Here is a 25,747-nt window from a genome sequence, read left to right on the forward strand (position 1 = left end):
AGTCTCCTTTTTATCCCCAAGTAGAATATGAGTTTGGCTTATGCATTTATTTTATAAATTCTTTCCTTCTAGCATATTCTAGAATATCTTTGCTTGCTATTTTGTTGCTGTTCATGTGTTTCGTATTTAGAGAAATACATTTTAAGCAACTGGTCAAAAGTTTTGTCATGTATTTCATTGGACATTCTCAGTAAGACTGAATATAGGTGAATTTAGATACTACTAGTACAACCAGTATTTCATTTTGAAACAAATAGAAATGTGAATAAATTGGCAGTACATTGACATGACCTATGAAGAAAGGCAAATTAAAAGTTACCTCCTGAATTACACAAAGAGTTGCTTTGTTCTCTACTTCATTTTGCTCTGAGAGCTCTGTCCTAGGCCTCCTCTGAGGCTGTATTTAGGAGAGGATATCGAAGCAGGGGGGAGGAGAAAGCCAGATATATGATATAGTAGCCCATTTCATGCTCTGAAAATCTGTCAGAAATGTGAGATCAAGGATCTCATAGGGAGAAGGAGAGAGGTCCTCCCTTTGGGCTCTGACCTAGATTTCCAATCTTAGAGTTCCCACATCCAGTCTAAGTTTGATATCCCAGGCATGAATTCAGAACTACTTTTCAGGCACAGGAGACCTAAACTTTAACACCACCAGACCCCCATCCTTCACACTCAGTCCCAGCCCTAGCCTTTTACTCTCCACACCAGATATTAATTCAACTCAGAATATTCAGCAAACACACACACACACACACACACACACACACACACACTTATTCAAAGTCACATGGCAAGTTAGTAGCAAGCTAAAAACGCTAAACTTCTGACTTCCCATTTCAGTGTGTTCTCTCAGCACTAAACCAAGCAACCACAAAGAAATCACTGAATCGCTTGCAAATATTTGCTTGGCCCACTAGTTTGGGAGCTAACCCATGTTCATTTTCAGTGGTTATTTCTACAGTGGAAAATGACATCGTCCACCACCTTTGATTTTCTTATGAAGTAGGTTCTATCATATTTTTAGCAAAGCACTTGCCTTCTGTTCTTGCCAGAGGTACAACCGCTTTGCAAAGTATTACCCAGAGGCACACACTTGTCCTTGTTCTCTTAAAGCAGATACAGGAGTGCTCTATAAACAAAATCTAAAACTAATGGCTCTAGTCTTTCATCCCCCCAAACTGTGTTCCAAATGGCCAGAGATATCCAGCTAAAACACAATTAGATCAAGCTACTCCTCTTGTTAAAATCCTAAAACCTTAAAAGCATAGTTATGGTCTGCCCCCATCTTAACTCTCCAGCCCTACTTTATGTTATTCCCCACAATGATCGCAAGCTCTAATCAAAGACCCCTGAATGTGCCATGCTTTTCACAACTCTGCACATGCTAGTCTTTGGTCTGATGCTTTTCTCCTATCCTTTGCCTGCCTAAAGAATAGCTAATTATTTTTCAAGGGTTCTTTGAACCCTTCCCAAACCCCCAGACTCATAGGGAATTGATATATACTTTTATAACTTGCCAGTGTGTTTAATTGTTGAAATGCCTCACCTGCTCATTGGCAGGTATGCTATCTTTGGCATCTTAGCATCCTTAAAACTTAGTGCTACACCTGGTACACTCCTCTACTTATATACCTTCAACTTACCCAACTTGCATAGATATTAACTAAGTCATTGCTCAAGACAAAACTACACATTTTCTACCTTTTCCAGAAGGTGTCATCAGTCACCTCACTGGGAAGACTCACCACTGGTTTGTTCCTACCCTAAGAGTGGATATGCTCAGAGTTTTCCAAACACTATATCCCTACATGTCCACAATAAATGTTCAAAAGGTCACTAAGACAAAAAAAAAACGGTTGTTTGCAATAAAAACAATAGATGTTCTACAATTTGGGAGCATAGAGAATGTAAACATGGTAGAATACACTTAGGGGAAATATCTTTAATAGTAGGTATAATTCTGATGGAAAAAGCAAATCATACATCATGTGAAAAGAGCCTTGTACACGTAAAGGACAATCATAAGCTACAGAAGAGAAAAAGTGATTGTCTAAATGGAAACAGAGAAACTTTTGAGAATATGACCAAAAGATCAATGCCTTTCGACCTAAGATTAATTAAGGAGAAACCTAAAAGTTGGTCAGAACTTAAAGTTTGATGGTAAAAATGCTGCTGACAAAATTTCTATTGCAGACCTCAGATTGTTCAGTAGGTTCAAATCCTTTTAAGTCTGCACAGGATCAAAGGGAGCAGACATTATAAACATCTTAGCTGCTGAGATATTCCTTGCAGACACTAGCTGAGATCATTACCTGCCTATAGACAGATTTTCAAAGTAGTAGGTACTGGTCTAGTTTTGGGGGGGAGTGGGGAAAGATGTTAGATAGAATGAGTTTTTGGCAAAGGGGAGATAAAAGTGAAATATCTGACTGAACAGATAGAGAGTCCTGGCTCAAATTCTTATTTGTATGGAAATACATCTAAGGAAGCTGAGTATCTTTCAGAACTTAATTTGTTAATGTGCATATGAACTTCTGTATTGGGAACATGGTCACAAAATAAGAAATACAGAAAGAAAGGGAGGGATAGAAGGATTCTCTGGCCCAGTAGAAAAACACAGAAAGTGAATCACAATCTGTTTTAGTACGGTGGTGGAGGAGAGTGTTTCAGGAAAGGCAAGAGACGATGTGCAAATACTCTTCCATGGTAACTGTTAGGAATGAACATAAGGGAGCATGGGAATCCTTATTAAAACTAAACCTCTACTTCCTAGATTCCTTTTTTTTTTTTTTTTTTTACTTCTTACCTACTCTTTCAAATCTGCAGAGATAAAAAGAAAAACAGCAACCTAATGGATCTTTAAGATCATTAGGCCCAACCTCCTATTATATCCTGAGAGCAATTACAAAATCCGTAGCAAGGGCTTTCTCTCCTTGACCAACCTATTCCTGTAACTGGTCACCTGAGGAAATTCCACAACCTTACTATTTCACTTTTTAATAATACAGATCCCCTCAATTTTTCTGATGTTTAACATAAACCACCTGTAATACATTCTCATACCATTCTTCTTTTTTTTTTTTTTTTTTGCTAATGAGTAAGCATCCAGACTTCCCATGCTCCAATAAATACAATTTAATGGAATCACATAATTATCTATCCACTAAGCTCTCAAAGTGATGTCTGCCAAATCTTGATATGTCTCCAAACACCTGCACCCCAACCCACAGACTCCTTAACTGGCTGGTAGCTCACAACAAAATAAGGAATATTTTTATACATTAGTTTCTTGATAAAGAAATAGTCTTTTTCTATAAGACTATTGTTAAGCTCTCCTCTTACGACTGGCTCATGCTTTGGAAGACACTGGTGGTTCTTAATGCTTTCCTCAGCTCTGTGCCTCACAGACTCTTCCTGATCTTAGTAAACCCACTCAGCAAAATCTGAGCAGAAACTATAATTTGCACTCTACATTTGTTTTGTTTTATTTTGTTTGCCGAAGAGTGTAAAATTTGCACTGTGCTATTTGTAAACATTATCTTTCAAGATCTGCTATCATTCCACTGCTTAATTCAATATTTTATACTAAAAGAGTTAATTAAACATCTCCTTGAAGAGTATGGCATGTCTAATAAACTTTGGATAATTTTATTTGTACGTTGATTTACAAAGAGTTTAATGATTGCATTTCCACATGTATAATATGATTATTGTTGTATCAGTATCCATCATTATCCCCTTTGAATCATGTTTTATTAATTCATTTGAAACCATTGTGTAAGAATATTTCTTTCAGTTTCTCCTTTCCTTATTTCTCCTTTTCGACTATTCAAACCACTGTTTTCAAAATTGTTCCCTACTTCCACAGTGTCAATTACTACAGTTTCTGAAAACTTCACTTATGCTATATATGTGCATCATATTTAAATGTCTCATAATTATTTTGGTTATCTAGAACTTATAACAAACCTTGTGCCATAGTCATTAAAATTAAGTTGACGCTTAAGAAACATTTTTCAGCTTGTTTCATTTTTGACATCAGCTCCAAGTTTCAGTTCAATAAAATATACTCATGCACTTAACTGTTCTACTGTTTTGTAATAAAACTGAAAAATTTTTAAATAACAATAATAATCAACATCAAAGGAATAAACAACATGGAAATTATATACACTCCACTTGTTTGATAGCTAAAAAAGACTTTTTATTCTCAAAATGGAGATCACAAAGTCGGCATATTCAAGGTAGTTTCTACCAAAAAAAGGTAAAAAGATTTACTATTCACTCAAAAGCGACTTGAAAATGTAAAGCTACACTCAGATTCATCTAAAATAGTAGTAAAGCAAAATGGTCTGAATAATCTTGATAATACACCCCACATTCTGTTTCACTTTGCTTTGTTGACACTGTCTCTGAATAGGGAAGAATTGTGAAGGTTATTTTGGTATCAATGTTAAATAAAGTTTCTAGTAAATAAGTTACTAATAAGCTACCCAAGATGAATTCAAGATTACTTCATGTTTTTTTTCTCAAAATGTCTATTCCCAGTGAAACATTTTAAGACAGTATGGGAATATAATTCACATACACAAATATATAAAAAATAGATGTGTACATATGTGTGTATGTATACAGATGTATAGATAATCCAAGTCTCTACTACAACTCTATTAGTTATTACAATTGAAAACTATTACTATAAAAATTTATTGGTGGATATTTGACATCTCCTACACAAACTTTTCAAATCCAAATCTTTATTTAAAAAAAAAAAAACAGAATAATTAGTGCTGGAAAAATAACATACACTAAAGTACTTTCTGGTGTTAATTCAGCTATGAACAGAACTCATATTTTCTTACCTTTAAAAGCCGATAACATATATATTGCTAAGATGTAAACAGAAATTAACATTTATTCATAAAATAACTTATAAAATGCAATAAAATGTTAAATCAGTCCAATTTAGTAAATATCCAAGAATATTAAACTGGAAGAGGAAATTGCTTCAGTTATCATGAACAAAAATGGTAATTTCTAAATCTTGATTAAAATAAGACATTAATAAAGTTTCAGATATATTTTACCCAAATTATAGCAAATCACAGTGCAACTACCCTAACATCCTGATATCTAACGATCATGCGAGATGAAACCATAATTATAAGCAAGCCACACATACCAAAGTAAAATAAGTATTGATTAGACTTGTCTTCAGTTTGTTTAAAGTACAGAAAATTAACCTGCCAGTTTAGTTACCTACCAGCAATGATTGGATTCTATCAGTGTTATCACCTCTATAAACAGCACCAAATTATAATCCCTCTTCCCATAACATAAGCACCATGCCAAAAGAGACAACCAAAGTAAATGATCTGATCATGAATAATGAATAGTTAGGGCTGGTTGGAATCCACTTAGTTGAGGAAAGAGAAAAGAGAAGTGGCTCATTAGGGCATTTCCTGAAACTTGGTTGGAATTTCAGTTAAGGAAGAAGAAATGACACAGCAGTTTCAAGTAGGGGGACTTCCTTTCTTTATCTGAAATATGCTACCAATTTGAGAAACAGCACTCCAACAAAAGTACTCCACAGTAATGTGGCCACAGTAAAAGCTCTCCTTGATCCCGTTATTGCCCGGTAATTAACATTTCTTCCCAGAATATACACAAGCAGTACATGGTTGTTATCAAAATGGACTAAGATCCCATATTTATTGCAACATGTAAAGTCTCATATTTAACATGTCTTCAACAAACCAACCTGCACCAATGTTCATATTTTAAAAATTGCAGTTTTTTTTAGAGTATTAATAGATTTTGAGTTTTTGCTCTAGGCGATCAAATGCCCCATATTTCATATAGTCACATTTACCTTACGTATGATTTTGTTCTCAAAATGACTCCAGGATGATTTTCATCTTGTTCAAGAATATTTTATCTTCCTATGTAGATGGAAGATACACAGTTCAGCTTATAAGATTTCTAACAATAATATAATAATTATTATTTTTCATATTCTACTGTGATCTGTAGTTTTAAGCAACAGAAGCACTGGTTACTTATTTACTGCCCTTACAAATGAAACTTTTGAAAAGATTTCACTTTATATATTAGTTATCTATTTGAGCTGAAAAATCTAAAGATGCAACTTTTTTCCCACACTATAATATGTAAAGAGAAAATCTGCATTTATTATATAACAGTAACACCATTTGCTTACTCTATCTAAATCTATATTTTAAAACAATATATGTAGCAAAGCATTCCCATTAATTACTGAGGTTAAATGCAAAGGTTACTGTGCTTTGAAAATTCATGCAGTTGGGGCGCCTGGGTGGCTCAGTCGGTTAAGCATCCAACTTTGGTTCAGGTCATAATCTGGTGGTCTGTGAATTCGAGCTCCGCATCAGGCTCTGTGCTGACAGCTCAGAGCCTGGAGCCTGCTTCAGATTCTGTGTCTCTGTCTCTCTCTGCCCCTCCCCTGCTTGCAATCTGTCTCTCTCTCTCAAAAATAAATAAATATTAAAAAAAAAGAAAAGTCATGCAATTAAACTGACATTTATGTTTTTCAAGGAGTGGAAGTTATGTGAAAATATCTCAGCACTTTATATGTTGCTTCAAGAATGATAAAATTATTAAGAAAAAAAGTTCTCATTGTCAATAGCAAAGTTTTGAGTCATTTTACATTTTCTAATGATGTTGTCATACATTTAAATCTCCTAAGGTGATAGGAAGGAGTAAATATTTAATTGAGAGTAAAAGTCACTTAGATGAATAGAAGAAATAAAGAAACAAGATTAACAAGAAACACTGTTAAGAAAGAGAAACATTTGGGATTTTAACTCATATTGGAAACTACTTCAGACTGAATTACAGTTTAAAATACATTTTTTTGATTCAGAAGGTAAGTTTTGAAGCTGTATTACTATATGGGCATACATGTTGGCTTTGAAAAGTTGTAAATACACACATGGCTACACAGACCTAAAGAAATAGGCATCTATGTGTTTACAGTGCTTATCTCTTAAAGTGGCCCAGCAAAATAATTATGATCAAAAAAAATTATTTACCTAGAGTTTCTATACTTAATATAATAAACATGTATGTTATTTGGGCTAAAATATAGTTTTAATTTAAAAAAGTAGGTTATACATCAAAACACTTAGGGATAGCATACTACTTATGTAATACTGTATCATAAGAAATACATGTTTGGTCTTCAACCCTGGTTCCCGATTCCTGATCAGGGTGAGAGAAGCATTTTTTTTTTAATTCATACAGTCCCTCTCAACCACATATGGCTTTATGTTAATGAGGTAATTTGCTAGGCCCCTAAACAGCTTCAAGATGGGGGCTGGTTGCCAGAGGAACCAACCATGTGACTAGAAGGTTATCTTTCTAAGTCACAGATTTTATCATTTTATTCTCCTTGTTTATAACAATCAGAAACTTCCTACTGCCTACACTTTGATTCCAAATTCTCTAGAATAGCTTACAAAAGTCTTCACAACCAAATCTGCGTCTGGACTTCAAGCTTTATGAGGAACAGCCTCCTTTCCTTCTGCTTAGAATGTCTTGCTGCAAGACTCTCCTTTTTTCAAAGTCTAGATCATATCTGACCTTTCCTTGAATCTTCCTTGAAAGATAAGGAGCCCCCCCCAAAAAAGGAAAAAAGAAAGAAAGAAAGATAAGAATTACATGTACTTGTGTGTGTACCAATATATTTTAATACCAAATAAATTTATAAATTCAATATTAATATTTATCAAAATTCTAGTTACATTCTACTGGGTATTTCTTCTATTATTTACTAAGAATAACAAATGAAAAGCATAGGCAAAATATTTTTTTTTCAACGTTTTTTTTTTATTTATTTTTGGGACAGAGAGAGACAGAGCATGAACAGGGGAGGGGCAGAGAGAGAGGGAGACACAGAATCGGAAACAGGCTCCAGGCTCCGAGCCATCAGCCCAGAGCCTGATGTGGGGCTCGAACTCACGGACCGCGAGATCGTGACCTGGCTGAAGTCGGACGCTTAACCGACTGCGCCACCCAGGCGCCCCAGCAAAATATTTTTAAAATAAAAAATAGTAAGGAAATACTTGAAATATAAGATAATGAACACATTATAAAACTACACTAATCAAAACAGTTTATTTCTGGTATATAATAGAAAACTCAAATCTTCTACATTTTTAGAAATTTAGTATATGTTGAAAATTGTACTTCACATTAGTAGGAAATTGATGCATTTCTCAATGAATACTTTAGGGGTAAGAGACTAACACTGTGTTGAGAGAAAAAGAGGGAAATAAAAGTAGAGAGAGACCCATACCTCTACAACACCAAAAATTCAATTTTAAAATCTTAAAGATTTAAATATAAAAATTTCAAAACATCATTTAGAAAAACATGAGTGATTATTTTATAACCCACAGAGTAATGTGTCAACAAAGAATAATATTGCATATTTGATCACATAAATATTAAAACCTCTCTTAGAAAAGAAGCATTTTTTGTAATTTGACAAAATAAAAACTGGTAAAATGCTTTTTCCCCCCTATAGCTTCAAAGCATATAGTATATAGTTAATTGTCACACTGTGTTACAAATGTTTGATTATTTTTTTTGTCTTCTTACCTGAAAATGTGTGTATTGTTGCATTGGATCATAAGAATTTCTTCTTTTATTAGTAGTAATATTCTGTCTTAGTTTATGATGCTGAAAGTTATGTAAAATACATATCTCTGACTTATCCTTGGCAGGGAGTAAGGATCTAGGATAGTTATACTCCCCCAAATCTATCAATCACTGTTTTCAGTCTGCCTCCAAGGAAAATTAATTCCCAGACACATCCTGCCCAAGTTTCACATAAGCAAAGTGGATTCTGTCACAGCGAGGGCACCCCTCTGACAAAATCTCCAGTGCAGGCTGTTGGAAGACAAGCTGTCATTCACTGAAATGGTAAGGGGTATATGGAAGTATAGACAACACCAACAGCATCCGCTCCAACGTTTTAGAACTGGTCCTATCACACAGCATACAGTCTACATTAAGTACTAAGTTTTAATGTTCTTTACATTAATCTTCCCATCAAAAGTAATACCATATTTATTTATTCATTCATTTATTAATAAGCTTCTATTGAATGCCTTCAGTTGATCAGGCACTAGGATAAAAAGATACACACTTATGGTTCTTAACCCTCAAAATTACAGTCTAGTAGAATTTGGAAGATAAATTACCCATGGTTTAAAACAGTTAAAAGTAGGACGTCTGGGTGGCTCAGGAGGTTGGGCATCCAACTCTTGATTTCGGCTCAGGTCATGATCCCAGGGTCGTGGGATAAAACCCTGCTGAGTGTGGAGCCCTTAGTATTCTCTTTTGCTCTCTGCCCCCTCCCCTTCTTGTGCTCCTACGCTCTCTCTCTTTCAAATAAAATAGCTAAAGACAGAAAAATTAATTTAATGGAGGAGCATTTAAAATAACAAACAAAAATGATGTAAGGAATAAAAGGATTTTTTTTACATCTGATTTTCATAAGAAATAGGATATTTCAATAAGAAATACCATGAAAGTAGAGATTGTTTGGTGTCTAAAGTCAAACACATTTGGGGGCACCAAGGTAATCAATAACAGGTAATATCTAAGTTAAATAATGTTTGCATTAAAAATATTAGCAGATCAGGGGCGCCTGGGGCTCAGTTGGGTAAGCATCTAGCTCTTGATTTTGGCTCAAGTCATGATCTCACATTTGTAGGATCCAGCCCTCCTAGTTCTAGGCTGACAGTGCAAAGCCTGCTTGAGATTCTCAATCTCTCTCTCTCTCTCTCTCTCTCTCTCTCTCACACACACACACACACACACACACACTGCCCCTCCCCCACTCACACTCTGTGTCTCTCTCAAAATAAATGATTAAACATTAAAATATATTAACAGATCATATAGGGAAAAACTATCTCTTGCCAAATGGCAGCTAACACACTCTTGGAAAAGGACTCGGAAAATAATTCTACAGATAGGTAAAAAGCAGAGTAGAAGATAGTATATTAGCCCTTCGAAAAAAGAAAAACATTTATATTATTCCATAAAATAAAAAATTTTAATGGAAATTGATTTTACACCTATACACTGGGGATGTTGAAGATATTTATGGCCATAAATATGACTTTTTTCTTACCAACAAGTAGCCTAGTTAAAGACAATCATTACTCTATGGAAATTTTCCAATTTGAAAAACACTGAAGAAACTCAGCTTCTCTCTTAAAAAGGAATCAAATAAATCAAAGGAAAGATATATTTCTCCTAAGAAGTTTGGAAATAAAGCCCAAGATCAATATTACCATAGAAAATAAGCAAACAAAATCAATTGTGAGTATGCAGAACTGAAATTTATGTCACTCATGAAGAGGAATCATGCTTTTAAAGAGATTAATTTTATAATTAAGCCACTTGGCAAATAATTGGCATTGATTATTTAAAATTCTGATTTCACTTTCAGTTTGCCGAAGTGCAAAAGTCAGAAAGTGAATATTCCATGTTTTTATATCAGAACCCCAGACTTTGCCTGAGTAGCACTTTAACAAACACCAAATATCAAATCTGATCTTGAATTCTGATATCATTTAAGAACTACAGACTAACATTTAGGAGTCAATCCCACTAAAATATGAACGTTGAAACTTATTTTTATTTCTACTCTTTCATTAGCACACTAGCAAGTATAATATTTGTAAACTTTTAAAATATAAAATTGAACTTAAGTTTTATTCTATCAAAGTTATGTCCTTAACAAAAGGCAACCAGGCACAAGGGCCGTGGAACACCTGTAAAATGTGCATACCATTATGCAATTGAAGTATTAGTTCTTTCTTCTAAAATACTCTACATCAGGGCGCCTGGGTGGCTCATTTGGTTGAGCACCTGACTTCAGTTCAGGTCCTGATCTCATGGTCTGTGGGTGTGAGCCCCGCATCGGGCTCCTTGCTGACAGCTCCAAGCCTGGAGCCTGCTTCGGATTCTGTGTCTTCCTCGCTCTCTGCCCCTCCCCCACTCTCTCTCTCTCTCTCTCTCTCTCTCTCTCAAAAATAAACATTAAAAATAATTAAACATAATTTAAAAAATACTCTTCATCTACCTCAGTTAACTTTCAGAAATATCAAGTCATTAATCCACCAGTACCAGCAGAAGTGCATGGACTTATCATTGTTGAATGAAAATGGGTAAACTCTATCAAGAGAATCAAATGACTTTTTCAAGTTTTTCTGTCCCCAACAATTCAGTTTTGAAGAATAAGAAGTCTCTAGAAACTTTTAAGGCATTAATATAATTTAATTCTTCTATGAAGCCAAAGGCTTTAAGATTTCCCTAGAGTTTATGTCTGATCTTGATCTTGGCATACACTAGAGTATTCAACAAGAACCAGCCCTTCTGAAAATTATGAAGTAGGCAACACTTGTCTTTAATACGAACTCTCTATGTCCTTTCCCCTTTTGCCGATAGGTGTCGTGATTCCTTATTATGTTGCCCACTTTGCTGCTAAAACTAGTTTTAGAAGACTGTCTAATTAATTCATTACATACTTTATTCACTAAGGTATAAATGAGTGATAACACTTAAAATATTCTCCTTCCCCAAAGCATTTGCATTTGGAATGTAATGAATTTTAAGGTAAAGAGGGAAGATATATTCAAATTTGTGAAGGAATTATTACAAATAAAATTCCAGAAATCAATAATATCCCATGGAGGCTGTCATCTAATCTGAGCACTGTTAGACTGAACAATGTATTATCCATAAAATAAATAAAAGCATAAAGCTTCTTTCTTTGTAATGTTAGGATGTTCCAAATGAGATGGCATGTCCCATGATTGACATTGCAACTCCCTAGAGATTGGAAAAATGACAAGTCTTTACAGTCTGCCAAAGTCATACAGTTGATCTCTGTCTGACAGGGGAGGATAGGGTATTTTGTTGAAACAATTCCAAAAAGAACCAAAATGTTAAGAACAAAATGCTGTTTAAACTCTACGTGACCAGTGTGGAAAAGTGGAGAGCTCTGTTCCACACAGTTTCTAAAGGATCCTTGATAATAGAGACTCCAATTCCATACAAGCTTCCAATACCACTGAGGCAGGGAAACAAGATGTGGATAGAGGTTCTTAAAGCTTCTGCAAGAAGTGACACTCATCACTTCTGTTTATCATTCACTGACTAAAGCTATCAACGGTTAATTTAAAGGAAATTAACCTGCAATTCTCTCATATGTTGATAAGAGAGAACAGGGATTTTTGCTATTAGGGCGAAAACTGTATCATTCTCCTAATATCCTTTAACATATCAACTTTTCCCAAGGAATAACTCTTTAATGAAGGTTTGTTTTTCCATAATGTCACCTAAGAAACAAATTCAGTCCACCAGTAAAGAGCTGTGAGCTTTATTCTGAGCCATTTCACTATAAATACAAATAAGCAGAGAGAATAGGTACAAGAATAGGAGGGGGAACAGACAGACAGAGTAGTTGAAGATGATAATTCTGATCATGATTTGGAGAGATAAGAACTAAAATAAAGACAAATTCTATGTATGAATGTATGTATGTTTGTCAGTATTATGATGTTTGTTCTTTTTTTTTTTAATTTTTTAACGTTTATTTATTTTTGAGACAGAGAGAGACAGAGCATGAATGGGGGAGGGGCAGAGAGAGGGAGACACAGAATCTGAAACAGGCTCCAGGGTCTGAGCTGTCAGCACAGAGCCCGATGCGGGGCTCGAACTCACGAACCGTGAGATCATGACCTGAGCCGAAGTCGGATGCTTAACCGACTGAGCCACCCAGGCGCCCCTATGATGTTTGTTCTTAAGATCTATGCAAAAAACACCTTCCAGAATCTATCTACAAGGGGGAAATAGTCATCTTTCAGAGAAACATAAAAATACGAGAGAGACATTTCACAAATATATATTTCACTGCAAGTAAACAAAGTTTTCCTGAGGAAACTATAATAATCGTGCTTTTTTTGAGAGAGAGGGAGAGAGAATGTGCACATGTGCATGAGAAGGGAAGAGACAGAGGGAGACAATTAGCTGACTGAGCCCATCCAGGCACCCCAAAACTGTAATAATTGACAATACACTTATGTTTAAAGGAAGAAAATTTGGAAAGGGTAATAAGATCAGAGATTTGGAAGAAGATTTTGTGGAAATATTTTTCTGCGTTTCCATTTTGAGGTATTTTTAAAATTCCTTTAGAGGTTTAAAAAAAAATCCCATGCACTCATCAATGCACATTTCTTGTTTTAATTTATAATTTTTCATTGACATTTTTAACTATATAAAACTATATTCTGACAAAGTAAAATAAGAAGAAATGGAAGGGGGGAAAGATCTAGATATGAACTGAACGAGAAGAGTAGAATAAAGCAAAGTATAAATGCTCTGTTAGACTTTTATCTCATACTCATGGTAACAAGAAATATCAATGTTATCTAAATTCACTTCAGTCAATAGATACTTCATGTTGTGGGAAAGGAAAGGAAAATGAGGCTCATAAAACTTCAGTAAGGATGTCAACAAATCCCAATAAAATGATTGCTTTGGCAGGACTAGTGTTTTTTTTAATGGATAGTATATTAGGAAATAGCCAACATGATTTGTTCTTATTTCCTAATTAAAAAATAAATATGTATATACATACCTATATGTTTGTTCACATGGGTGCCGAAGAGAGAAGCCAAAACAAATACCCAAATCATCATTTGCAAAGTCCTTTCCCTTAAATTTTTACAAGGACATATAAATCAGAAATTATAAATAGAAAGATTGATATTTTAATCTTATTTTTGTTTTACAATCACATTTCAAGCACTCCATTTTTATTTATTTTCTTACTCCAGATTAAGAATCTATTCTAATGCAGAAATTGCACAGTGTTGTGATAGTCAGCCTTGAGTGCCTGGGTCAATGGCACTGAACTCAGCAAGTACAAACATGGAGTCACATTCACAACATCTATCCACTAATATCATAGCCAACAAAAACCATCCTACACTTTCCAAACCACCTTCCCAACCCCACTATTGCCATTTGGAACCCATACAATTTAGATTAACCCACATTCGCCATACTCCATGCATGGCCTTTGCGTTTGTGAGAATATTATTATGTCAAATGGTTAAAGAATTAACATCGGGTTATTCACTTTTATTTTGACAGAGTTTAAATGACAAAAGAGATTAGATACATTGCTATGGCTTAGGAAATTTAGAATGAAATATGTTCTTATTTTGTGGAGGCTTCCCTAAAGGGAATGTTAATAATTTCCCAAGATACTTAGTATATGTAGCTTGAGCATCTATCTCCTGTTGTGAGATTTAAACAAGAAGAATCTGTTAAATCTGCTAACTGGAATATTTCCCAAGATGCAAATAACTGGGTGTGTCTAGACTAGCATGTAAAAACACTATTGCACTGGGTGTAAGCTATGTGAATTGCCTTATCTTTCCATATAACATTTGTATGTGTTACATTTCCCATACGATTGTGCTTCCTTTCATTTCTTTGATAAACTAATGAGGAAAAGGGAGGAAGATATACAAAGGGAAAAAAAAGAAATGAAAATATAAACAACGAAAATGCTAGCGAAGGTGGGTAAACTATCATAAAATCTAAGCAAAACTCTCCTCAAATATCAGTTCTAGATTTAAGTAATTTCGGGCATATGTACTGAGCACCAGAAGTTGTGCTAGGTGCTTTTGCTTGCATATATAATGGAATATTGTGGTTTAAAAAAAAAAAGAGGTAATACACTTCAGAAATTAAAAAGTTAGAATATTGTAAACTTCAACCCTTTGAGAACTCCTTATGTTAAGTAAGAGAAAAAAAAGAGTTGGCAAATGTCAGTAACCATGTTGGTATATCTGAAAATCTGTGACAAGTAACGGTGTGCTCAGAAGTGATTCTTTTCTCCTGTGTATAGATCTTGCTAATCAGGGAGAAAACTGTACTTCATTGTCTGGCTTCAATTCAAAGCAGGCAAAGCTGAGCTTTTAAAAAGCCAGGAATTTCACAGGTTTTGTGTTCTCTGTTAGGCTCTCCTGTTTTGGATAACAGCTCTGAAACAAAGAGAACACACACACACACACACACACACACACACACACTAGTATGGCTGTTGGTGACTCTAACTCCTACAAGACAGAGCTTCATGATCACATCAGATGTTTCACAAAACAAGGGGCAAGAGATGTATCTCTCACACAATATGCAGACCTACAACTGTTCACCTTCAGCTCGCAATCTGATATAAAGCTATAAATCAAGTATTAGAGAGACACAATAGGATGACAAGAAGGAACAATACTGAAAGTGGTACCTGTAACCTTAATTTTAGAGAAAAGGAAAAACAGGTAAAAGTATCAGGCACAATAGTTAGGTTTTAGATGTCTATATTATCAATTCACAGAGTATAGGTAGCAAAGTGAAAATGACATTTTAGCACAATGAGATAAATGCAATCCCACAGGTACCACTGAGAGTTGGTAGAATGGCATTCTTTTCTAGAATAGAGCCACAGAAGAACATGCTTGGTTACAAAAAATATATATATAATACAGCATAAGCATTAGAAGGATTGCATTACATATGAAGAAGAAACAACTAAATGGTTTACATGGGCTCAGGGAAACATTTACAACCTATAACTTTGACAAGATGTTGATAAAAAGAAGTGATATAAGATGGACACCACCTGGTATCAAAAGTAAATCTGGAGTTGTTTGACTAGTATTATTTAATTCTGAATATTAGTTTATTTTATTTTATTTTTTCCAGCATTATTGATGAATAATGGGCTAATATAATTGTATACATTTAAGTGTACAATGTAATGGTTTGATGTACTTATATAGTGTGAAATAATTACCATGATCAAGATAGTTAACACATCCATCACCTTACATAGTCAACTCCTTTTTTTTATAGTGAAAACACTGATGCTACCCTCTGTCATCAAATTTCAAGTACACAATACCGTATCATTAGCTCTAGTCTAATTGAAAGCAGAACTTCATAGTTAAATGAACAAAGTAAAGCTCATTATTAATTTGCTAATAGTGCATCGCTACAGGAACATGAAACCTAACTAGGGACATAATAAGTAATCTGCAATGGGTTTTGTTAAAGGCAATTGCCACAAACAGATTTAGAAGCTAGAACTAAACATTTAAAAGAAACCCATCCATTCCTGAATCCAACAGAATGCAGGACACATTCAGAAGTCAGGCAGGAATGATGGAGGAAATGAATAAGAATAAGCCAATATCTAGGTCAATATGACTCTTCTCTCTAAATTTTATTAATAAATCTCATTAATTCAATGCAAAAAAGGCTGAATAAACTTCAAAATTATAAAATTAAATAGCTTATTTGGGCTTCTTTTAAAGATAATGGTTATATTTTTCAGAAATCTAAAATAAACTTCCTTTACTTTGAATAGAAGGCCATAATGTGTGAGAGAACTGATCACAAATATATGTACATTTGTTGCTAAAACTTGAATCTCTTTACTCGTTAACTCAAACTGCCTTGACTTCTCATGTTTATGCAAAACAGATTTTTTGGAGGAAAAAAGAAAGGTACTGTAACATCAGAGGAAATCATCAAAGAACTAGTGGCAACATCTTAAGGCTTTTATCAAAGTAGTAAGGGAATGCATTAAAGCAACAATATCTGAAGCTTACATGTGATGGGACTACTAAATTTAATAGTGTATCTTATGAACATATGTGTATATAATGATTTTTCTGTAAGAATACCTCATTCTGAAGCACTTCTTTTCAGAGTAATAGAACATTATTCTCTCAAGATAATTCAGAAAAAAAATCTACCAATATTTTATTAATAATAGATGCCTACTCCACAAACAGAGGACCAAAGTTTTTGAAAAACTATATGCGCTGTAAGTGAAGGTTATACAAAGGGGAATATGCTTATGAATGGAAAAGTCATTAAAAAATCCCTCATCGAATTCTTATGAGAAAATGGTAGGCTAAAACATGAATTGTTAAAACCGAGTAACAGTACATGAGGATTTAAGTAAAAATAGGCAGTTCTTATCTAGGAAATCTGGCCCAGCAAACTGTGATCAAATTTGAGAAACCTACCTACATTTATAAAAATGTGTTAAAAATAAAACATTTCTTATTTTCAAAGAAAAGGTATTAAAAACAAACATAATTTTACCTGCAAATAATAGCTAAATAGAAAAAGGAAAAGAAACCCATATGAAAATGCATGTCTAAGTATTTGAGAGTGCAACCATTTGAGATGCTACTACTGAGAAAAGTCATGGGAGGTCACCAGTGGGTTTACTCATACACTGACAAACCCAAGGTCAACTTTTCATGCATATTTGGTCTCTGTGGGGGTCATAAAAATAAACCAAACACTACTGAGTTCTTTGATTACTGAAGGAGAACATCTGGGTGGGAATGCTAATACTATGAAACGCCTCTTCTGGCTTCCATATGGGGTCTTCCTGTGAATAAGAACTACAAAGCTGCTACTACCCAACTTCTGGGACTCTCAGCTGCGATATAATGCATAATTATTTGCTTAAAAATAAAAAGGTAACCCACTCTCTAAAATTAGATCATTTAGATTTATGGAAGAATTAGCACTTAAGTCTTCCAATGAGAATAATACAAAGTTTTCCTCAGAAGTTACGAACTCAGGCCTCTAAATATGAAACATAGAGGTGTGTCGCTCCAAAGAAGACAGGAGTGGATTTTTAAAATATTGTAAGGTTTTTCTATGCATATTTTCTATTATGGCCAGAGCTGGTCTTATGGGCTACCCCACAGGCCAATAATGCATTACCCCTTCCTAACTAATATGTTAAGGGACTTGTACAAAATCTATTTAATGAAAATAAGCATTTTCTTTTAATTAGTATGGGTAGTATCTTCTTTATACTCAAAATAAGGGATTTACTACATGTTCTAAACATCAAATTCAATTATTTGGAATATTCTTGCCTTTCACAGTACTATAGACTCTAAGAATAGATGTAACTAACCTACACTTATTTTGTTCCAAAATCTTATCAGAATGTAAGTTTATTTTCTTCTGCCTACTCTATCAACCAAATGTTCTTCAATTTCTTTAGTTGTTGGGTTTTCCTCAGTTTTTTGAGCAACAAACATGTGGGAAGCATATTTAACAGTAGGCAATAAAGTGAATCATTGGCTTCTGGTAAACAGCCAGATGCTGAGTGGCATTCTCTCCTTCAGCCTTGTGACTGCCTACACCTGCTGACTTCAGACCTCTGACAGCTGCCTGGTCTCAGGCTTGGAGGCATAATCTAGAGTTCCACTTGGAACCTGCCGACATAAGATGCAAAATACCCAACTGGGACACCCCAGCATCCGTGAAGGGTTTCTCTTTTCCTAAGTTTTTTTTTTTACATTTATTTATTTTTGATAGAGAGAGACAGAGCACAAGTGGGGGAGCGACAGAGAGAGAAGGAGACACAGAATCCAAAGCAGGCTCCATGGTCTGAGATGTCAGCACAGAGCCCGATGCAGGGCTCGAACTCACCAGCCGTGAGATCATGACCTGAGCCGGTCAGACGCTTAACCGACTGAGCCACCCAGGTGGCCCAGGGTTTCTCTTTTTCAAATTTATTTCCACTGAGCAACAGTGGCTACTTCAGCGGAAGAGAAACCAAATTAGATTTTACCAGTTATGTAAGGAACTGCATGGAAGAAACCTGAGCAAATTAGCACTCTTTAGCCAACGTATCCCAGTGTTGTTGTAGCGCTGCCTAAAAATTGGCACCATACGATGCCATGAATCTGGCTGGATCTTTAATCTAACACAGGAATCAAAAATAAAAGGAATAGTTGAGCTTCTAGTAATTTCTGTGAAAATATCTCTTCCTTGTTTCATAAGTTCAAAGAGAATGGAAATCATTTTCAGCTTAATCACCATTGAACACTACCAACAAAACTTAGTGCACAACATACAATTAGTGCTTAATAGCTCTCTAATGACTAAATTAAATTGACAAACATATTGATGATATTCCCTGCACTTTAAGTGCAGCTACAATCATCCTGTCTTGTTCCAGAAAGATGTAAATACAAAAAAAAAAAAAAAAGAGAGAGAGAGAGAGAGACAAAGGATCTGGGGCAAAATCACACTGTGATTTACATTTTGAAGTTGTGAAATCCTATATAATCAAAGGATTATATAATCTTTTGAATTTATGCCTTGAACCTTCATATGGAGAAAACCACTTCATTATAATAAAAACAAAATGAACACTTATAAAGTGCTTATAGTATCTCAGTAATCATATTAAAAACTACACAAATATGGAAAAAGTTGAACAATCCTATGAGGAGGTACTAATAATGCCCATAAGACAGATGAGAAAATTGAGGCATAGAGTTGAAGTAAGAAAGTCACACTGGAGGCAAAATTTAAGTTCAGGAGGTCTGGCTCAAGTTGAGCTCTTAACATCATAAAACATTACCCCTAGTGATGAGATATTTTAGGTACTTCTCAGACTAAACTCATATAAGTGGTCCAAAAGGAATCGCTCTTCTACAGAACTGGAGTAAATGGTATTATTTTGTATTAATACACACCTGATAACAGTTACATCCATGGTATTTTATATTCAGGTGCATGTGTATGTATATTGATCTACATTAGTATAGTCTGGATAAGAAGGAACAGAAAAAGGAACCGTATTAATAATAGTAAAAATAATTGATACCCTTACTGAATATTTACTAGACACTGTGATTAGCATTTTTCATGCATTATTGGTTTAATTCTTCCCCAAATTTTGGGTAGTTGCTACTATTTATCATCTATTTAATCCATATTATAAAACTAGGACTAGGAAAATTAACCTTTTGGTATGTCAGGTGCTCTTTAAAGCCTCATGCAAAGTATCTGGGCTGTGAGAGGAAGGGAGGAGCCAAGTGCTGTGTCCTAAGGAACTGTCCTGAGGATGGGGTTGACATTTCCTGAGATGGGTTAATCTGCTAGAGAAATTAGCAGTGTGTTTTGGGACATGTTAACTTTGAGGTGCCTATTAGATAATAAATGCAAACATACAGGAGGAGAGTAGATGCAGTGCATAAATGGGAGGACTGGTCATGGTAGGGGCACCAAGAATCCATTCAGAATGGAGGGAGAGAAGCCAGGGGGTGTGGACAGACTCAGAGAGCTTGGAAACATGCGTGTGAGAGTTTGGGGAAGTTCTCTTCTGATGGTTCACATTTCTTTGGTGAAGTAGAATATAAGAGTGGGGAGAGTCATTCAAGGTAGGTGAGAAAGGAGAGATTTGAAGCAGAGATGGAATGAATCTTGGACATGTAATTGGATTTCTGGACAACCAGAAAAAAAATTGAAATTCACAGTTATTAACTTAAAGTGAAACCAGACAGCCTGTTTGTGTTTTTTTCCTGTCTACTTTCTATGGGCATGTCCAGAATACAGTTGGATTTAAATAGAATTGACATTTTGGTAGACAAGAAAAGTGAAGGAATAGATGGACAAAGAATTTGAGAGTGTGAACAAAGGCATTTTGACATTGCCAATGATGATAATGTTAATAATGGTGACAATAACAACAAAACTAACCCTACAGTGTAGACTATGTACCAAGAAGGAAGTGTTCTGAGTATATTATATAAATTATTTTTTCTTCACAATAACCTTATGTTGCATGTATAACTGTTATCATTTCTCTTTTATAAATAACCTGAAACAGAAGCAGAAAATTAAGTAAATCATTGGAGGTTATAGCTAATAAATGGTGAAGGCAGGGTTTAAGCCTTTTTATTCCAGGTAGTCCAGCTCTATATAACAGTAATTCTATACTGCCATGAAGAACTGTGGAATCTATTGAATAAGGAGAGAATTACGGTCATAAAGGATAAAGACAATGAAATGGTGGAAGGATCAATGGGGTGTAGGTCCCAGTGGAGTAAATAATAATAATAATAATAATAATAATAATACTGTATTTGGGTGTCTTCAATGATATGAAATTTAAAAAAAAATGTGTTAGTTGGTGATGAAATTCATGAAATTAAAGATCATGAAAGATGTGCCTGTATTTGTAATGATGTCTAGAATATAATCATGTAAAAGGATGGTTAACATAATAAAGTCCAAGACTCCTTGGAGGAAAACAGATCAAGAAATTAGAACACCAAAGTATTAAAGATATTACCCATACAGGTATTGAAATGACCAAGACAAAATCAGTTTTAGAAAGAATGAGACAGATCTGGACCTGAGAATGAAGAGGATCAATACTTAGGTGATGATTAGTGGATGGGGCTGCCTGATGTAGCAAATAAAAATACAGGATGCCCAGATACATTTTAATTTCACACAAAACTGATTTTTTTTTTAGTGTGAGCATGTCCCAAATGTATGTATGTGTGGGTCGTACATATGCCGGAAAAAAAAATGTATTGTTCATCTGACCCTCAAATATAGTCAGACATCATATATTTTATCTGGCAAGCCTACTAATGGAGCCAGCATCTGAATTCAGATTTGTCCTACTCACAGATTAAGTTCCTAAACTTGATATAATATATCTTTATCATTAGTATAAATTTAAGCAAGTAAAGTAATAAGTTTTACCAAGTCAAAATTATATTCCTAGTTTGCTAAATTAGAGTAAATTTCATTCTATGATCTTACAATATTATATTCATATGAATATACAAATGTATATGGCATTTTATGAAAGAAAAGTATTTATATTTTAAAAGCACAAACTGTGATCTAAAATTTTTTATCACTAGTTATATGTGTAATTAGATATCAATGGGCAGGCTCCCTGATCATCTATGTTGTTAATTCAGTTTACCGAGTAAGTCCAATTATGATGACAGGAAAATAGCTATGCATTATCACAAATCATCTTTCATCTCTGACATAAATGGGAAAAGATTCCTCTCAGCAATTCCATAGTTACATTTAAAACAAACTTAGCATTGTGTTTGAAGTTGTGCTTTTAAAAGCAATAGGCCCCACAGTTTGGAATCAATGCTACAGTAATGTCTGTCATTTAAATATGGCTTTTTTTTCCCAATGCTATTTCATGATATTTCATCTTTAATTTTAATCCTTACTTAATTATGTAGATATTATCAAAAAAGATAGAAATATGTATGTATAAAAAAGAATAGAAATATAATTCCAAATGAATTAAATATACAAATATTTTGTAATATTTGTTATGTAGTGATTTTATAGTCTATTCAGACTTCTTTAGTGTTTTCATATTACGAGCTTTCCCTGCAAAATATGTAAGTAACATAGGAAATATACATGAACTAAATACTGCAAAACCATTTGTAATATTTTATAAAATAAAATGTAAAACTCTTAAAGAGATCTTATACAAAATGTTGATTTTTCAAAGTAATATTATATACATGATATCCCAAAGATTTCACCATTCTGTGAAGAATATAGAACAGCTGTAGTAATATCTGTTTTGCAAATAAGAATACCAATAATAAACAGAAAGCTTAAAATATGACAAACTAATCAATTGGAAGTTTCATTCAAGGACCAGATATTTCTATTATTGTTTCTGTGATCTTTTTACTACATAACCTACATTCCTAGGTGCTTCTATTCAGTACATATTGTACCATATTGTTTCTGTTTTCATTGATATTCTAATTAACAGCTATTAAAGATTACTTTATAATTATTTTTTTAATTTTTTTTCTTAATGTTTTTATTTATTTTTGAGACAGAGAGAGACAGAGCATGAGCAGGGAAGGGGCAGAGAGAGAGGGGAGACACAGAATTGGAAGCAGGCTCCAGGTTCTGAGCCATCAGCACAGAGCCCAATGCGGGGCTCGAACTCACAGACTGTGAGATCATGACCTGGGCCGAAGTCAGACGCTCAACCGACTGAGCCACCCAGGCGCCCCTAGATTACTTTATAATTATTGCTAGCATATTGCTAAACCTCATTAAAACAGTAATAGAAATATTGTTAGGAAAGTATAAACTGAATGTTCCTGCAGCTGACAAAGACAAAGAAACAGGCACTGGACTTAGCCTCCTAACAGAAACAACCAAAAAATGACCAAAAAAAAAAAAATTTGATAAAACAACTTTCAGGAGACTGGACATGAGTCAGTAAGAGAATGATCCCTGAGAGACAGGAGACATTTAAGAAAAAAGTAAGTGCATTTCCCTAATTTACTGCTATGAGAGTTCCCAGGTTGTGGTGCAGAGAAAGTCAACCCAGGTACACGCTGGCAGACTCAATGAGTGGAGAAAACAGAAATGAGGATATGGGGAGGCATAGGTGGCTAGAGTTCTCTAGACAATGTCTGGGGAGAAACGAGCTGTACAGAGAAAGAACTCCAGGTATCTGCAGGTATCCCTCTCAAAGTATTCAGCCAAGTACTGATCTGTGCATTTATGTCAGAAAAATAACCCAACCCAACCCAAACCAAACCAAAGAAAAAACAAACCCAACTGAAGTGATTAGAGATAGCAGCCATTCTGGAAAGCATGATTCACAGGCTTTGGGTAGAGAACCCAGAAAGATCCTGCCTCAATTATGAGGATACTTAACCCTGGGTCTAGCACTGCTCAGGTCCTACTCAAAAGAAAACTTTGAAACATTAACCCAAAATTTTCAATTTCTTTCCAAGTCACTAAATTGTGTCCCAGAAAAAGTTTAAAAATATTTATAAGAATACAAAACTATCGGGGTGCCTGAGTGACTCAGTTGTTTAAACGTCCGACTTCAGCTCAGGTCACTATTTCAGGGTTCATGGGTTCCAGTCCCGCCTCAGGCTCTGTGCTGACAGCTCAGAGCCTGGAGCCTGCTTCAGATTCTGCATTTCCCTCTCTCTCTGCCCTTCTCTCTCTCTCTCTCTCTCTCTCTCTCTCTCTCTCTCTCTCAAAAATAAACAAGCATTAAAAAAAAGAATACAAAAATATTCAGCATCCAATAAGGTAAAATTGACAATGTCTGGCATCTGTTAAAAAATTATCAAAGATGCGAAGATCAGGAAAATACAACCCATGAGAGAAAAATCAATCAAGAAAAATCAATCAATCTTCAAGAATTAGAAGAAAGCCTCATTAAAACATTATTATAACTATTGTAAATTTGAAAAATTATGTAAAGTTGTAGAAGACATAAAAAAGACTCAAAATGAACTTCTAGAGATGAAAACAACAGTCTGTGAGACGCAAACCGTGCTGGATTAGAATCACAGCAGATTAGACACTGCTGAGAAAAAGAGGTTAGGAAGTTTAAAGTCCTAACGAAACAATCTAAAAGGAGACACAGAGTAAAACAAGAATGACAACAACAATAAAAATGAACACAATGTCAGTTAGCTGCGTGGCAACTTCAAGTAGACTGAAATATGTGCAATTGTAGTCCCCAAGGTTAAGAAGAGAGAGAGAATAGAAAAAAATATTGGGAAAAATAATGACCCCAAACTTTTCAAACATGATAAAAACTGTAAACCCATGGATCCAAGAATCTCAACCCCAAGCCCTATATATCATGGCATATCATTACTAAATTGTTCAAAGTCAGTGCTAAAGACAAAATCTTAAAAATAGAGAAGAAAAACATGTTATGTACCGAGGAACAAAGATAAAGATGACAGCAGATTTCTGTCACTGAAGTTAGTAAAATAGCATCATTAAGATATTAAAAGATAAAAATGATAAACCTAGATTTCTAAACTCAACAAAAATATCTTTTGAAAATGAAGGTGAAATACTGTTCCAGACATACAAAATCTGAAAGAATTCATCACCAGAAAATCCATAGTTTAAGAAATGTTAAAGGAAAAAGGGGACTACAAACAGTATTTTATGGGCAAATATATAAGATTTGTTTTTCTATTTAAATTTCTCTAAAAGATTATTGACTATTTAAACAAAAATTATAACATACAAAGCAAGGTGTATAACATATATAAAAGTAAAATTAATGAAAAACAGCACAAGAATGGGGAGAGAAGAAATAGAAATCTACCATTATAAGTTTCTATTAGTACACATAAAATGGTATATCAACTGAACTCTGATAAGTCAAAGATATAAACTATAAACCCTAAAGTAACAATTAAAATAAATAAACAGAATTATAATGAATAAGTCAATAAAAAAGATAAAATGAAGTCATAAACACTGTTTGTATAATTTGATTATTCTAAAAAAAAGTCAGAAAAAGAGGAAAAGGAGAACAAAAAAATGGATGGAAAAAAGAAAACAAATATTAAGATGATAGATTTAAATGATGCAAATTAATAATTACTAATCTACATTAAATGTAAATGGTCTTATTACCTAGATTCACAGGCAAAGATTATAAGATTGCAATATTTAAGACCCGGGGCGCCTGGATGGCTCTGTCGGTTAAGCATCCAGCTTCGGCTTGAGTCATGATCTCCCAATCTTGTGAGTTCTGGCCCCACGTGGGACTCTGTGCTGACAGCTCAGAGCCTGGACCTAACTTTGGATTCTGTGTCTCCCTCTCTCTCTGCCCCTCACTCTCTCTCTCTCTCTCTCTCTCCCTCAAAAATAAAAAACATCAAAAAAAATTTTAATTAAAAAAAAGTAAGATCCAATTGTATGCTCCTTACAAGAAATACCTTTTAAATATAAAGCAAAATCCTTTAAAAATGAGAGAATGGAAAAAGCCATATTA

The 25,747-nt window shown here is 34.4% G+C and overlaps 1 protein-coding gene across 2 annotated transcripts in view; it reads right to left on the reverse strand.

The window, feature by feature from the left end:
* TFEC (transcription factor EC) overlaps positions 1–25,747 on the reverse strand; it is a 136,878-nt gene that overhangs the window by 67,296 nt on the left and 43,835 nt on the right. The window contains exon 1 of one of the 2 annotated variants that reach the window (XM_049642976.1): positions 5,264–5,549. The exons of the other annotated variant lie outside the window; for it this stretch is intronic. The gene's annotated coding sequence lies outside the window, so the exon portion shown is untranslated. Of the gene's footprint in view, positions 1–5,263; positions 5,550–25,747 lie in introns of those variants that run through there. 2 annotated transcript variants of the gene reach the window in all.

Source organism: Panthera uncia, chromosome A2 (assembly GCF_023721935.1).
Source record: "Panthera uncia isolate 11264 chromosome A2, Puncia_PCG_1.0, whole genome shotgun sequence".
Lineage (NCBI taxonomy): Eukaryota > Metazoa > Chordata > Mammalia > Carnivora > Felidae > Panthera > Panthera uncia.